The sequence below is a fragment of the Lissotriton helveticus genome, chromosome 2_2, assembly GCF_964261635.1.
Source record: "Lissotriton helveticus chromosome 2_2, aLisHel1.1, whole genome shotgun sequence".
Lineage (NCBI taxonomy): Eukaryota > Metazoa > Chordata > Amphibia > Caudata > Salamandridae > Lissotriton > Lissotriton helveticus.
The window spans coordinates 190,410,141-190,425,981 of NC_136060.1; the positions used below are offsets into that span (position 1 = coordinate 190,410,141).

At 46.8% G+C, this 15,841-nt stretch overlaps 1 protein-coding gene across 1 annotated transcript in view; it reads right to left on the minus strand.

Moving 5' to 3' along the window:
- The window catches only part of FAM114A1 (family with sequence similarity 114 member A1), a 271,172-nt gene extending 262,189 nt beyond the window's left edge, over positions 1-8,983 (minus strand). Inside the window, exon 1 of the mRNA XM_078678335.1 lies at positions 8,618-8,983. The gene's annotated coding sequence lies outside the window, so the exon portion shown is untranslated. The remainder of the gene's footprint in view (positions 1-8,617) is intronic.
- Between the last annotated feature and the right edge of the window lie 6,858 nt (positions 8,984-15,841).

Below are 15,841 nucleotides of genomic sequence, written 5' to 3' on the forward strand. Positions count from 1 at the left end.
AATTCAATTTAATTTCTTTCCTTCTCTTTTTCTTATCATTTTAGCGCATACTATAGTTTCCCAGGCAGTGCTAAAAGACAGCTTGCTTACTGCTCATTTTATCAGCACCGCGCCATACCCCTTATAGCCACTGATTCTAGAACTTTAAAAACAACTAAACACTGTGTACAATTCCATTGCAAGATGCCCTCTGGTTACTATGTGTAATTATATTTGTTATTGCAGTCATATTATTACCAAGTTTACACAGCAGTATGTTTTTTTTTTCTACGTTAAGTATTTTAAATTAGCTTGAATATTTTGTTGGGTGTGCTTCGTTATGCATTTGTAAGTGGATAAACGCAAGAATGATTTCGTGGATTGATGAATGATGCATGGGTGCAAAAAGGAGGGACGGAGTCATGGCTCTCCATCTTAAATCTAACAGGCTTCAAACTCCAACTGACAGAAAAAGTAAAATCCCTTGGATTCACCCTCAACTCGAACCTCCCACACAAAGAACACATTGCCAAGATGACCAAATCAGCCTAGTTCCAAATTTCCCTCCTAAAAAAGTTAAACATTTTCTCCCAGGTTAAGACTTCAGAAAAACAGTTCAAGCCCTATTCCTATCTCACCCAAATGCACTGCTCAACGGCATCCCAGAGACCGCTCTTACTTCCTTTAATGGCATCCATCATGCAGTAGCACGGCTCATCAAGTGGCTAAAGGAATCGAACCACAGCATCTTCATGCTAATGGATCTACACTGGCTCCTCCTGCAAGCCCTGATCATCTTCAAGATCAGCTGCATCACTTATAAGACCCTCTACGCTAAGACCCTGGTCTACCTAGCTAACAAGCTAACTATCTGGAAGTCAATTCCAGAAGAGGAGCTCCAACATAGCCTGATTAGAGACTAAATATTGCAGGGAGGAGAAAACAAGAAAGCAAGCCTTTTCAGCATATGCCTCTAGGATCTGGAACAACAACCCATCTGACATCATAACAGCGCTAAGCCTCCTACAATTCAGGAGGAAAATGAAAACTCGCCTCTTCGAGGAATACTACCTCAGATACAATGACTTCTCACCTCTTCCACTAGTTCAACCACCTCTTTCACGGCCCTCCCTCTATGTATCTCCATTCATGCTCTGTTACTAGGTAGTTAGGTAGGTTTGTGATTTAGAATTACCAAAACATTCATACACTCATAGACTGCATGTATGAGGTGTATGCTGACATATTGAATGTTTAAACAATCAATGACTGAAGAGGCACTTTCACAGACCTGCCAACCTCGAACAGATTTTTACTGTGCAAGTGATGAGGTAGGGGTCGCGAAGAGGGTAGAGTATGGATAAGGGGTCGGGTTGAAAGTTCTTCAGTGTCTGAGTAGCTATAGGACGACACTGGAGGGGGAGTGACCAATGCGATGGGAAGGGATTTGCGACCATTACTGACAAAGGTATCTACTCTTACCCTCCCTCAAAATGCCACCCGCGTTGTCTTGGGGAGGTTTAAAAAGCTGGAAATGGAATGTAAATTGTGAAGAGTCTCCAGGCACGAGCTGGAAACCCACTATATATAAGGGTTTCCAGCTCACACTGTGCCCTGCGTGTTTTAGTGGTATTTTACTCAATGATACTGTGGAAAGTGCTAATATTAGGTCATGCCTTGCTGCCAACCCCAGATATGCATGGCCAAAAGTTTGGAAATTAAGAACATCATAAAAAAGCCCATTAAATGAATTACCCCTCCCCAAAAAAAGAGTTAAAAACTGAGTTATGGTTGCGGCTCAAACTCCCCAAGCCACTAAAGTTCGCCAGTAATGGTTAGTAATGCACACAGCACATACATAACAGACAGCGCAATATAGATACATTATATATATATATATGCAAAGAATCAGGTTGCCCTCTGCGGTAGGACCACACTCGCAGGTAGGTATAGCACATTTGCAAGAATGCTCGAGGTCCGACGCGTTTCGGGCCAACACCCTTCATCATGGACCCTCCTCTGTGCACAAAACAGGAAACAAACAACTATAATCCCACCTTTTATTTAAATTCATTGACAACACGCTCAGGTGAGCGAACCATTGCCTGCTGAGACTGGTAGTTCCAAATATTCCCCAAGTGGGGGCTGTTTCTGCTGGCACATTGAAAAGTTATTTATGAGGCTGCCAAGTGTCCCGCAACATTCCTCCTGCCATCACAGTACCCCACCTGCTCCGCACTTTTTAATGTGCCATGAGGGACCCAGAAGGACCCTCCTGGGGCCAAAAAGAGAGAAGAAAAAAAAATTGGCAAACACTGCAGTAATCCTGCTGGACTCCTGCAAGATCGGAAAAAACCCAAAACAAAATGGTGGCCTGGGCCATGATCACTAAGTTTATGCCTTGGCAAACCCACCCCCCGGGGCTGTATTCATAAGAGGGAGGGGCTGCACAGCCCCCTCCCCAAGCCTTCAGAGGCCCCAGGGAGCACACCCCTGTTGCTCAAATTAGTGTAAATGGGGGGGGGACGGTTGGGGGGGGTGCAGTGCAGACCCCCCCTGATCCTCCGGAGGTCCCGGGACCCTACTCGCATGAACAAAATGCTTCCATTGTGAGAGGCGGGCCACCCAGCCCCTCTGCTCGGGCTTTTAAAGGCCAAAATTACTTAAAATGGAGAGGGAATGCGTGCCTCACCTCTCCGAGCCATTAAAGGCCCCAGGGACCCCATCCCTTAGGGTCGGCTCACATACTATGTTCTGGGTAGCCCACCCCTGGGACATAGCAGTTACTCTGCCCGCACAGGCATGGGCAGGGAAACCTGTGTTTGCTCTCGCTTGGTGGGAGAATTTTCAAAACTCCCGCCAAGTGGGAGCAAACACCAAGTCCGTACCCAGCGAGTGGGAACTATAAAAATGTTCCTACCAACTGGGAGAGGACTTATGATCTGTTTCAGGGCAGGGAAACAGAGCAAAATATTGCTCCTGCCTGGAGGGAGCAGCATTAGTAGCTGCTAGGGAGCAATTAGTCCATTACAGACGGCGATCTACACTTACACTTACAACTGAAAAGTTGGCCTGAACCGCTTCCTTTTGTATCTGTTGCAACTGTTTCCACACCTGAACCTTTACCATCCTTTGAACTGCAGTTGAATTGCGTCCCTTTTGAGTGGTCTGTGTCGCCGTTTACCACCTGTTTGAAGTTATTGGCCCTTTGACATTGATTTAGTCTTAGAAGCCCTAATATCCACTACCCCCTTCAGGTGTCTTGATCCTGTAGCTCAATGAAATACTAAATCCTTCTCTTCCAATTTCACTCCGACTACTTTAGTCTGAATATTGACTCCCTTTCTACCCGGAGTTAACTGCCTGAAATTCTCTGTAAATTTCATGCGCAACACCTGGAGTTAATCCAGCCTCTATTGACCATGCAGTCTTTCACAGATCTGCCACCACGTGTCACTAACAGAAACCCAAACCCCTGCTTAAACTGCTGTACACATGAATGTATGCTCAATGCAAAAGTGGAATGCTGTACAACGTTGTGAAATCTAGCTACTTCCAATCCCTGACAAGTTCTTTATCTTTGAGGAGAGGTGGTGAGAACATAGATCATGCAGTCTCGATCTCTTCCAGGCATCACTTTGCCATGTAGCTGTCTGCCGGAGTTTCAAAAATAGAATTTTCCATTTGTTACTTTTGGCCAATCCAGCCGTATCATTCTTTATATATACACACACCAGGGCTCGAAATCATAAAAATGTTACTAGACGTGCAGGACTAGTAACTTTAGTAATCTACTCGACCTAACTGTAATGTACCGGACCCGTGAACGGGTCTCATTGTGTGAGCCTAGGCAAATGTTATGTCTTGTGGAGCCGCCTTTTTCTTACAGTTATAGGGTACACATGATTCCTGGCGTGCCTCTTAATTCATAATAGCATCGTCATCTGGGCAGGAGCAGTAATAATTCCCAATTCCTGCTTAAAAACTCACTTTTCATAAATATATTACCAAAGCATAATGTGGTAGTGCATTGTCGTTTACAGATAGCCCATTTTCCATTGAAACATGCTGCACCCATGGGATGGACTAATGTTCTGATTTGTTACCTTTGCCTCAAATTGTAAAGCGCTCTGATATCTTTCGGGATCAAGTTTGTGCTATATAAATCTTTATAAATAAAAAATAAAAAATAAATAAAGGCCGGCTCCTGCTGCATGCCCCGGCGGTCATGAAGGAATATAATATGGGTGCCCTGGGTGGGGACCAGGGAACCCACCTTTCAATTATATGGGCCTCCGGGCATGGGGTCCCGGGACTGATTTTGGCTCTGGAAGGGGGCCGCACAGTCCCCTCCCCTTTATTTAAATGAGTGGCCCTGATGGATGGATCCCCAGGGTCTAACAAAGCTCAGGGAGGGGGGGGGCAACGTGCCCCCCCCTCTTACTAGGGGATGAGGTCCCAGGGCCTTACAAGGCCTGGGAAGAGGGGCCACATGGCACCCTCCCCTTTAATTTCAGTGATGGCCCTGTAGGATGGCGTCCCTAAGGCCTGACAAGGCTTGGAGATAAGGGCCATGCTCTCCACCTCCCCTTTAATATTAGTAATGGCCCTTGGGGATGGGGTCTCGAGGGCCTAACAAAGATCTGGAGTAGTGCCAAAAAAAGGCCCTGTGGGTGGAGTCCCAAGAGCCTAAGAAGGCTCGGGGAGGTGGGCCATGCGGACCCTCTCCAGTTTAAATTAAGTAGTGGCCCGGGGGATGGGGTCCCCAGGAACTAATAAGGCTTGGGAAGGTGGCCCGCATAGCCCTCCCTCCCCATTAATTTTAGTAATGCTTGGGGACTGGGGCCACATGGCCCCTCTCCCCTTTAATAAAATAGAAAGGCCCTGGAATATAGTGTCCCAAGGACCTAATAAGGCTCTGGAAGTTAGGGCACACGGCCCGCTCCCCTTTATTTTAAAAAACTGCCCTGGGTGATAGGGTCCCCAGGGCCCAATAAGGCTCAGAGAGGGCAGCACATGGACCCTTGCCTTTTAAAAAACATACTGTTCTGTGGCCACCCCCCACCACGCACAGCATTTGAGATGTCATCAGTGATATCATAACTGATGTCAGAGAACATGTCACGAGTCATGTAATAAATGAGGTCAAACAGTGCATGGTTGAAGCACGAGTTACAGTTAGCTCTGCTCACTATAACTGGTGAATTTCTGTCTTTTAGTTCAAAATGTTAATTTTATCACTGATATATTCACCCCACTATAACGTTACATTAACCTTTTTTGTGTATATATATATATATATATATATATTTATATATATTGATAAAAAACACAATTAGAAACTAGTTATGGCTCAGTGAACACAAAAGTGAAAAAAGCCCTGAAACTCACCGTTTATGGTATGTAATGCCAACTGCACACCATAACCCATGCCCACACCATGTTTAGCTTTTTGTTGACGGACTTTTTTCATTACATGACACCGGCTAAGCTGTATATTAGGCGTGATGGGTGGGGCATGAGTTATCATGTGCATTGTACCCCATAACTTGGAATTTCGGCGCTTTTCTTAACTTGTGTTCACTGACCATAACTGATCTTCAACTGTGGTTTCTTTAGTGAATTTCATGATCTTTATGATGTGCTGCATTTGCCTCACTTGAACCCATTCTGCACTGTACATGAGTTTTAGCTAAGCTCTGAGCCCAGCCCACTTCTGTGGTGCACAGCGGGAGATGGTCATAGGGCCTGCCTAGCCTTGCACTGGTCCTAATTAACTAGCTGCTAGACTTCACGCAAACTCATCAAAAATGCTAATATGTTGGTGAATGTAACTTTTATTGCCCCTGTTTATCCTTTTTCCTCCTCTGACAGATCTGCTACACATGTGATATAGGCACAAAAGTTGATATACCATTAGCAAACCAATCATCAAATATATCTGCTAAATATGTGCCGATTTGTACCATAGTGCCAATGTTATTAACGAATGAAGATATTTTTGCATCTACGTTTTAACTGGGCTTTCTTTTATGGATCTGCATGAAATTGAAAATACCAAGGTAAATCTAAACAGGCTAAATCTCTGCCAGATTTAGTGCATTTCCACCAGAGATGTTCAAAGTTATTAGTATATCATATATATTTTCTACTGCCCTCTTTAACTTTGCCCCTCCCCCATCAGGATCTTCATGACATTGGCACAAATCCTGGCATACCAATAGAAAACAAATCCTTTAAAGCTTTTGCCACAATTTGTGTAGATTCATCACATAGTGCCAAACTTATCAGCAAATGAACAATGTTTTCTCCCTCCCCCTTTTCCAACTGCTATCCTTAGTGGAGCTGTATGAATTTGAAAATACCAAAAGTCCAGATTTTATGCAAAATCATCAAACACAGCCCAAGTTATGAGTAAATAAACAAACGGCTTTTGAACTGACAACATATGCAAAAGTGTAAACCCCACTCTGCCCCTTTTTAATATCTCAAGAACTACCAAACGGATTTAGACCAAACAAACAAACACACACTTTCTGAGTAAGTTTATGCAAGTCTGCTGTAAATCTGTTTAGTGAGAGCAAAATTTCCTACAGGTGTTAAGATTAGAAAACACATCTTATTTGACCCACCTCTTAATTGTGTTACCCTGCACAGAAGTGCACAAAATGAGACTTTGACCACGTTAGGTGAGGGCCACATTTTGTGCAGATCCGTTGGGGGTGTTGGGGGGCAAAGAAATAGTCACATCGAAAAGGGGCATTTCAATGGAAAGTGTGGCTGAACCATAACTACACAGTGGTGACTGCCACCCTGTAATGTATAGTACAAATGAATAGATGCCGAGTGTAATATCACAATTGTTGTGTGGGGAGGAGTCATGACTCACAGGCGAAGCAGCCTTGAGTGAGTTGTGATGGTCCTCATCTCCCTCAACAATGCCAATGGGGCATCTGCGTATATGGTTTGAGTCATGGCACATTTTCATTTGTATTTCATTTAACAAAATGTATTCAACACAAATGAGAATACAAGGGGTCACATTACAGTTACAAGGTAAAATTACATTGAAGAGTCATGGAACTATTAGGAAAGTTGTTTCCCATATAAAGTAGCTTTTACACGAAAACATCAAGGTAGTAAAAAGTATTTTTAGGCCAATTTTGCTGTGCTATGGTAATATATGTGAATTTGACATTTGTTCTGTAGAGATAAATGTGTGAATGTACATTTATTAATACAGTTGCTCTGCATAACGTGTGTTAAGGGGGTCAACATTTATTTTCATTGCTGTGGAATGAATAGATTATTTATGTTATTTATAGAAACTACCAAAACACATTCACAAAGCTATAACTGGAGTGCAGAGGTCTCATTCATGTTTATTACCACAGTCCATCCAACTTGACTTGAAACCTCTACAATGTGAGTTCACCTTGCTGCAAATATTTAACCCCTTCTATACTGGTTTCGGGCAAATATATTTTCTTTTAAGAAATAGACATTTAAAAAATGACATGGACATGGCATAAATAAGTGCGTCTTGACCTTTTGACTTACGTGAGCCACTACTGAATCACTAATAGAAACTGGGGACCCCAGCCTAAGCAAATTTTTACAAAACAATACACACAACAAGTGTACATCTAGCAAATACCCAAGTCCTGAAATATGTTATTTATTTCACACACAAAAAATATATTAAAAAATTATTATAAAATATAAACACATTTTAAAAAAAATATTGAACAGGACGCTTAGAGCTTCTCAGATGTTTTTTATTTCTAAAAGACAATGAAATATACTTGACTCAAGCTTATCACTTTTCCTTTTTGACTCTTAATGCAGGCAATAAGCTACCATGCATGTGAACTAGCTTCAGTTTACTGTACCTGTGCTACTCCAATCAATCGAGCTAAGATTACCAATTTAATTTTAGCAGTCAATTTCAAATTTCTTCAGTCACAGAGGATTTTCAAATGCTCAATGTTACAATTATCTTTTTATTTACCTAAAATATAATAATGTGCTATTATTATATCATTGTTTTCTGCGGATCCCCTGAGTAGGCATCGTGGCCAGCCAGGGGTCTCAGCGACACGGGTTATGTATGAACCGCTGGCATAAACTATATAGATTACACAGAATGCAATGTGCCATTGTTGTGGGAGGGGAGAGGCAACACGACCCACTCGAGGCCGTTTCTCTAGTGTCACGGGGGACTCTCGGTCCCTCTTCACGGTCATTAATTGTAATAAATACCGTGTCTGACAATTTAAAGGGACCATCCAGGGAAGAGAAGGGAGCAGATCATTCTCTTCTTCGCTAACAATCACCAATAGTAAACATAGCGCAGCAGCGCCACCGAGTGTCCAACAGCCTACATTGCAATAGCCTTCCACGTTCACAAGTTAATAAATGCCCAGGGGCGTATAAAAAGTTCTTCTCCGAGTACAGAGTTTACCAAACGCGTGACTTGAGTCCATATGGGTGTGTGATCCACACGTCAGTTTTATTTCAAAATATAAGTTTGAGGAAAATAAATAACACTACGTGCATGCCAACTGTACAACCAGCAGCAACACACAGACACCTATCAGCGCAGGGACAGTGCAGCACCAGAGTCACATATACTAACCGTGGCTCCAAAGCAGCGAAGAAGCTGTCCATCAAGTCAAGCTGGCATCAGCAAGTTACGTCATGACTCATTCCAGGAGAAGGTATAGCAGTTCGGGACGCCTCGCTGCGTGTCTCAGCCCTGCACGTCTCCCTCCAGCAAGTAAGCACTAATCCTTTGGGCCAGGGTCTACGTGCGGCCTGTGGGCATCGGTGCCCAGCCTTGTCAGTTCAGAAGAGGTTGGTTATTCGGAAGGCACTTGGCGAGTTTCCCTAACAGAGATGCCCTTTCAGCTCAGCTGTTCTCCCGGCGTTGCTATTGCCGGTGCCGCGCCCCCTCGTCCCTCCCTTCCAGCCGCCACGTAGTCAAGCAAAGCGCAGAGGCTTTCCCTGGGAGGGCGGGGAGGGGAGTGGAGCGGCCGCGGCCTGGCCTGGCCCCCCTACACGTCATCAAAGGGACAACGAGGCCTGACCCCGGGCTCGCCAAACAGGCTGCTGTCTGGCCCAATTCCCTTCTCAGGCGGCCACACTATTGGCCTTGAGCCCTCGGCTGCCTCGCTCTGGTAATCCCGATGTTAGTCTAGAAAGTGAGTTATTTTAGTGAAAAAGTTTTAACTTGATTCACAGCAGACGTTATAAACCCGACCCCCATTTCTTGTGGCGCTATCCTATTTCTGGCGAATCCTCACGTGTCGCCACTAAAGAGTCCAGATTCTCAAACAAGTAAACATTTCACAAAGGGCGTCTATTCAAATGATAAATCAAGACACGACAGTCAAAGTTCAGCCTTGCTTTGGGGTTGGCAGAATGTCAGCGGAGTAGCTATTCACTTGACCCTGGGCTCCGTGTGTTCCAATTCGCCCATATGGAACTGCCAGTTTGGCATCAAACTCTAAATGAGGGTCTAGGATATTTGACAGAGATAGATTATTAGATATGGGGAGCCTCTTACCGGCTGGTGGTCTTTTCCTTGCGGTGTTTCTTCTTGGGCTCCAGCGCTACTTCTCGCGACACCCGCTCCGCGGGTGCCGCTCGTCGGATTCACAACCTTGCCGGCCTGACCCCTGAGGATACGGGGAGACTTTGCCTGCCGGAACTACTGAGGGTCAAGAGGCGGGACTGCGAGGACCAGACTGCCCAGCGCCGCTGATCGGCCGCAGCTGGTCCTCTTCCCGCCCCCTCCTCTTCAAAGACCGTGTGCTCCTGAGGGCAGTGGGAGCCTCTTACCGGCTGGTGGTCTTTTCCTTGCGGTGTTTCTTCTTGGGCTCCAGCGCTACTTCTCGCGACACCCGCTCCGCGGGTGCCGCTCGTCGGATTCACAACCTTGCCGGCCTGACCCCTGAGGATACGGGGAGACTTTGCCTGCCGGAACTACTGAGGGTCAAGAGGCGGGACTGCGAGGACCAGACTGCCCAGCGCCGCTGATCGGCCGCAGCTGGTCCTCTTCCCGCCCCCTCCTCTTCAAAGACCGTGTGCTCCTGAGGGCAGTGGGAGCCTCTTACCGGCTGGTGGTCTTTTCCTTGCGGTGTTTCTTCTTGGGCTCCAGCGCTACTTCTCGCGACACCCGCTCCGCGGGTGCCGCTCGTCGGATTCACAACCTTGCCGGCCTGACCCCTGAGGATACGGGGAGACTTTGCCTGCCGGAACTACTGAGGGTCAAGAGCCGGGACTGCGAGGACCAGACTGCCCAGCGCCGCTGATCGGCCGCAGCTGGTCCTCTTCCCGCCCCCTCCTCTTCAAAGACCGTGTGCTCCTGAGGGCAGTGGGAGCCTCTTACCGGCTGGTGGTCTTTTCCTTGCGGTGTTTCTTCTTGGGCTCCAGCGCTACTTCTCGCGACACCCGCTCCGCGGGTGCCGCTCGTCGGATTCACAACCTTGCCGGCCTGACCCCTGAGGATACGGGGAGACTTTGCCTGCCGGAACTACTGAGGGTCAAGAGGCGGGACTGCGAGGACCAGACTGCCCAGCGCCGCTGATCGGCCGCAGGTGGTCCTCTTCCCGCCCCCTCCTCTTCAAAGACCGTGTGCTCCTGAGGGCAGTGGGAGCCTCTTACCGGCTGGTGGTCTTTTCCTTGCGGTGTTTCTTCTTGGGCTCCAGCGCTACTTCTCGCGACACCCGCTCCGCGGGTGCCGCTCGTCGGATTCACAACCTTGCCGGCCTGACCCCTGAGGATACGGGGAGACTTTGCCTGCCGGAACTACTGAGGGTCAAGAGGCGGGACTGCGAGGACCAGACTGCCCAGCGCCTCTGATCGGCCGCAGCTGGTCCTCTTCCCGCCCCCTTTGGAGACGCCTCGTATATTAAGGTCTACCAGTGACGCGCACGCGGGACGCGCACGGGACACAGAATGGGGCGAAGACCGGGCAAAGAGCGGGCCGTTTGAGGCCGTTCGAGAACGTTAGAGACTGGGCTGGGCCATCCCACTTATAGCAGGAACATCTCCATTTCCCCTTTTCGCTTCTATTAGATTATCTGGCCTCTCCCAGCGCCCTCTAGTTATATTGCTCACTATGAATAAAATGGAGACGAGGAGAAAAGCCAATTCGGCAGTTAATGGTCCCACGACAATTGCCCCTACTCAAGGTAAAATTGATAACTATTTCTTGAAGGCAGGATCCCTCTTGATAGATGACATCACTCTGCTAGAAAGACGCATTTCGCAAGAAATAGAGTGGGTTAGGAGGTCATCGATGGGTCCCATAGCAATGGCAAAAACTCCTGAGGAGAGGCGGAATATAGATAGCTCACAGCTTGGTGCCTGTGGAGGGGCCCAGCAAACCACTAGCATAGACCTCTCTGACGGAATTCTAAGTGATCTTGAGGACATGAGCCTTCTCTCACTGCCATTGACACAAATTACTCAACCACCAAATATAACAAACATGGGAGAAGATACTGATTTAACCACCCAAAGCCCTATTCCATCGAGGGAAGAACCCCCCTTAACTACTGACACCCCAAATGTGGCAGGGCCATTAAATCCAGATCGGGGTTTAAGGGAGGGTGCCATACAAAGAAGGAAAAGAGGTAAACAGGGTAATAAGGAAAAGAAGGGGAAAAAAGCGAAGGAAGGGCCAACACACAATACACCCAGTACAGACCCTACTACTCCGGATAGAACTTCACCCGTGATATCGATTGACTCTCCCCAGCAACCATCTAGTGACACTCTCACTGATCTGCCACCTCCCACCACTGAACACAATCTTGAGTTAGCTGAAGAGGATATAACATTAGCAGACATAGGGAAACTCTTTAGGTCAATCTTAAGCCCCCTAGAAGCCCGCCTGATTAAAATGGAAGCGAGGTTAATTAAAATTGAGAAAACCGCATTACAGATTATGGACGGTTGGAAACCTGGGGCTCCTGGCCCCATACTTTCTAACACTGATCCAAAACACAAAAAGAACCCGGACCCTCCAAAACTTGTAAAAAACACCAAGGCTGTAACAACTTCACTGGGTGCTAAAAACACCAATTCACATAGCAATCAACCATCAAACCCAAAAGTTAAATCACCTACGCCAGTGATTTCTGCAGGTGTCTCTAATAAGCAACCTCCTACTGCACAACAACAATCAGCTTCAGTCACCGATAACACGCAGTTCCATACACAACACAAAAGTCTTTCTAAACCCCCCCCCGATCATCAACCAAAATGCCCAAGACCTTAATAACTTAGTGGCAAAACCACAAAGAACAGTTACTGTTAATCTCCCGCCTGAGGTAGCCCCATATACCGTCATTCTAGTCGGGGCTCCCGAACTAAAATCGGATACAAATGAGACAGGGGAGTCATTAAAAAATAAAGTAATCAACTGGCTTTCAACCCATAGACCTCTTCCCAGAGGTAGGACCAGCGATATTCGCATGGTAAGAAGAGTCTCGTGGGTAGGCAAGAGACCCAAAACAATCAGTGGTGACTGCATACTGGTGAGCTTCAAAGAGCCAGGAACAGTCTCATTTATTTGCAGTTCCTTTTTGGAGGATGAGGGGAATACCATTCACCCAGTCCCTCTTTCGTTCTTCTATCCAGCAAATGAACATGTAACCAATGACCAGAGAAGAGGATACCATCAGAACTCACAGGGAAATTGGGAGGACAATCAGGGAAGGACGAGACCCCTCTTTAACCAAATGCGAAGACCCCCTGATCATCCGACTATATACAATAACTTTCAGGGGTGGGAGACTGTAAAGAGAAGAGGAATGGGAATGGGTGGATTTGATAGAGAAGTGCCTTGGCCTCCAAGATTCTGCCAGCCACCATTTCTACCATTGTCTAACCGATATGACTGCCTTGAAATGGGGGACTGACATCTGGCCTCCGAAGAAGGTGTACACGGACAAACACTAGGGTGTGATGAAGGCAACTTTGACACCTCTAACTCTAGGGAGGTGATATCTACTACTAGGAATCTAGACCCACCCCAACAGAGAAAAGAAAGGGGAACTATTCTGGAGGGTCCATCTATGGCTGAAGGGCATAAAGATATGGTTTCTCGCACAGCCCACACAAGTCAAACGGTCAATCAATCTCGCACGCAGACTATCCCACAAACATTAAATTTGCTTTCCTGGAATGTGGCAGGTCTAGCCAATAAAATAGACTCGGACCTATGGGCCGAGCTAATACATCCAAAAAGCGTCTGTCTCTTGCAAGAGACTTGGGCTAGGGACGAGACCTCCTCCAGGGGTTTCCAGACATTCTCAATTCCAGCTACCTGGGGTGGGAGAGGCCGACCATCTGGAGGCTTGGCAACCTGGGTGGCTTCCGACTTAGGCTGCTTAGCTTCACGATATATAGTAGACTCGGAAGATATATTGGCCGTCCTACTTGAATGGCCGGGTCCCTTTAAATTATTAGTTATAAATATTTACTCCAGACCAGTCCCAATAGCTACTACCTCTAAAACTATAGAGGCATTGTCTCGCCTCCTAGAAACCATCCCAGGGGATATATCATACCTAATAGGGGGGGACTTTAATTCACATTTTGAACCATTGCCTGGATTACTTGATGGACCCTCCCTAGAGGAGGATTCAAGTTGGCAGGTTCCTCCGACAGAAGCACCCCCTCCTAGAGCATGGACACCATTGGCCGTTCAAATAAATACACTAAATCTCACCTACGGTCTGAGAGCTTGTAACGGCCGAACTAGGTCTGACATCCCGAGCAAATGTACATTTAACAAACTAGGGAGGGAATCCAGATTAGATTACTTCCTGGTACAGATGCATGTATGGAAAAGGGTAGTGGATTTCAAAATAACATCAAGGCAGGATAGCGACCATAACGCTTTAGAATTAGAATACGCCATCCCCTGCTTGGAGGTGAATGTGTCAAGTGAGCAAAAATTGAGAGAGGGACACCTCCTGGACAACAGGAGGAGGATAAGATGGGAAAAGCTTGCCTCTAGTGAAGAGAAGCTAGCCTCCCTTTATGCTGGAATTATCCCTATCCTTGAGGAGGCTTTTGACCTATGGAACCTAGACTCCCTAAAAGATACTAGCAAAGATCTAGCACAAGTACACGAACACCTAATCAGGAACCTTGAAGCTGATCTCTTTAGTACCAGACGACCTAGAACTCAGGGACCTACCAGAAACTCTTGGTTCAATAGTACTTGTCGACTGGCCAAATGAGACCTCCTATCCACCATAAAAGAAGGAGGCCCAAGGGAAGAGATCCGCTCTAAAAGGAGGGCTTACAAAACACTTATAGCCAATGCTAAAATAGAGTGGGATGTACAGCACTGGGAGAATCTATCGGAGTCCCTAGCCAAAAGAGACTCCCGTAGATTCTGGAGAATAATTAATCATGGAAGCGGGGATCTTCCCACGGCAATTGAGCCCAACATTGCAGCAAACGTCTGGCAAGAACATTTCCAGCAGCTGTATTCCCCCGAGAATGAGGAGTCAGAACCAACATTACCTACTATTCTTGACACATACTCCTATGACCCCTTCACCATAAAAGACATTAGGGTGGCGATAGCAGGGCTTTCCTCTGGAAAGGCGCCAGGCTTGGATGGGGTGCCAGGCGACCTCTTCAGGCAGGAACCTGGGATTTGGGCACCCTACCTCATGGTCTTATTCAATGCAGTGCTGGGGGGGATGAAAATACCGGATACTTGGCTGGGAGCGGAGGTGGTCCCAATATTTAAAAAGGGGTCGCCCCTGCTCCCCGCCAACTATTGCCCAATCAGCCTCATTGATGTGTCCCAGAAGCTGTTCGGTAGATTAATTCTTGATAGGCTGCAAAGCTGGATGGAGGAGACCGACATCCTGAGCCCTCTCCAGGCGGGGTTTAGAAAAGGAGTTTCAACAGTCGATCAAATACTTAGATTGAACATTTTGTACTGGAAGACGGTACATCTAGAAGGTGGGTCACTGTATGCGGTCTTCGTGGACCTCCGCGCCGCCTTTGACTTGGTCCCTAGGGCTAAACTGTGGGCGGTGCTGGCTGATCTGGGTGTCCCTGGAGATATCCTACAGATCCTAATCAGGCTACACACAGACAATTACGCCCGAGTAAGATATGGAAAGGGCGGTAGGCTGACAGATAGGTTCCCTGTCCGAAGAGGGGTAAGGCAGGGCTGCGTGTTGGCGCCAACCCTGTTCTGCCTATTCACGAATGGGGTGATAGAGCATTTGAGCAGGATCCCCAATATTGATGCGCCTCAATTGAACAGTAGCAGGGTACCAGCGATTATGTTCGCGGACGATACCCTGCTGCTGTCAAAAACACCAATGGGGCTACAGAGAGTCTTGAGGGGGTTCTTGGGGTTCTGCAATGAAAAGGGATTAGAAATAAACCCCTCCAAGACTAAATTCATGATTCTTAATCATAAACCCAAAAGCTGCCCAAATCCCCGCCTGGGATCTACAATCCTAGAAAGAGTTTATGAAATTGAATATCTCGGCATAACCCTCAACCAGAACCTGACCTGGTTGCCTCACAAAACAAAAGCAACCACAAAATTAATTCAGAGGGCTGGAGCCATTACTAGAATCGCCAAAAAATCACCTCTTCGCCCATTGGCACCTGCCATACACATTTATAAAGCCCAAGCCCGGGGGGGTATTACTTAAGGAGCCGAGTTATAGGGACACACACCGCTACAGACCATACAAGTTGCAGAAAACAATTGTATTAGGCAACTGACTGCTCTTCCACCGAGAACTCCTCTTCTCCCACTCAGAATGGACTTGGCATTACGACCAATTATGGAGGAACTGGCCCT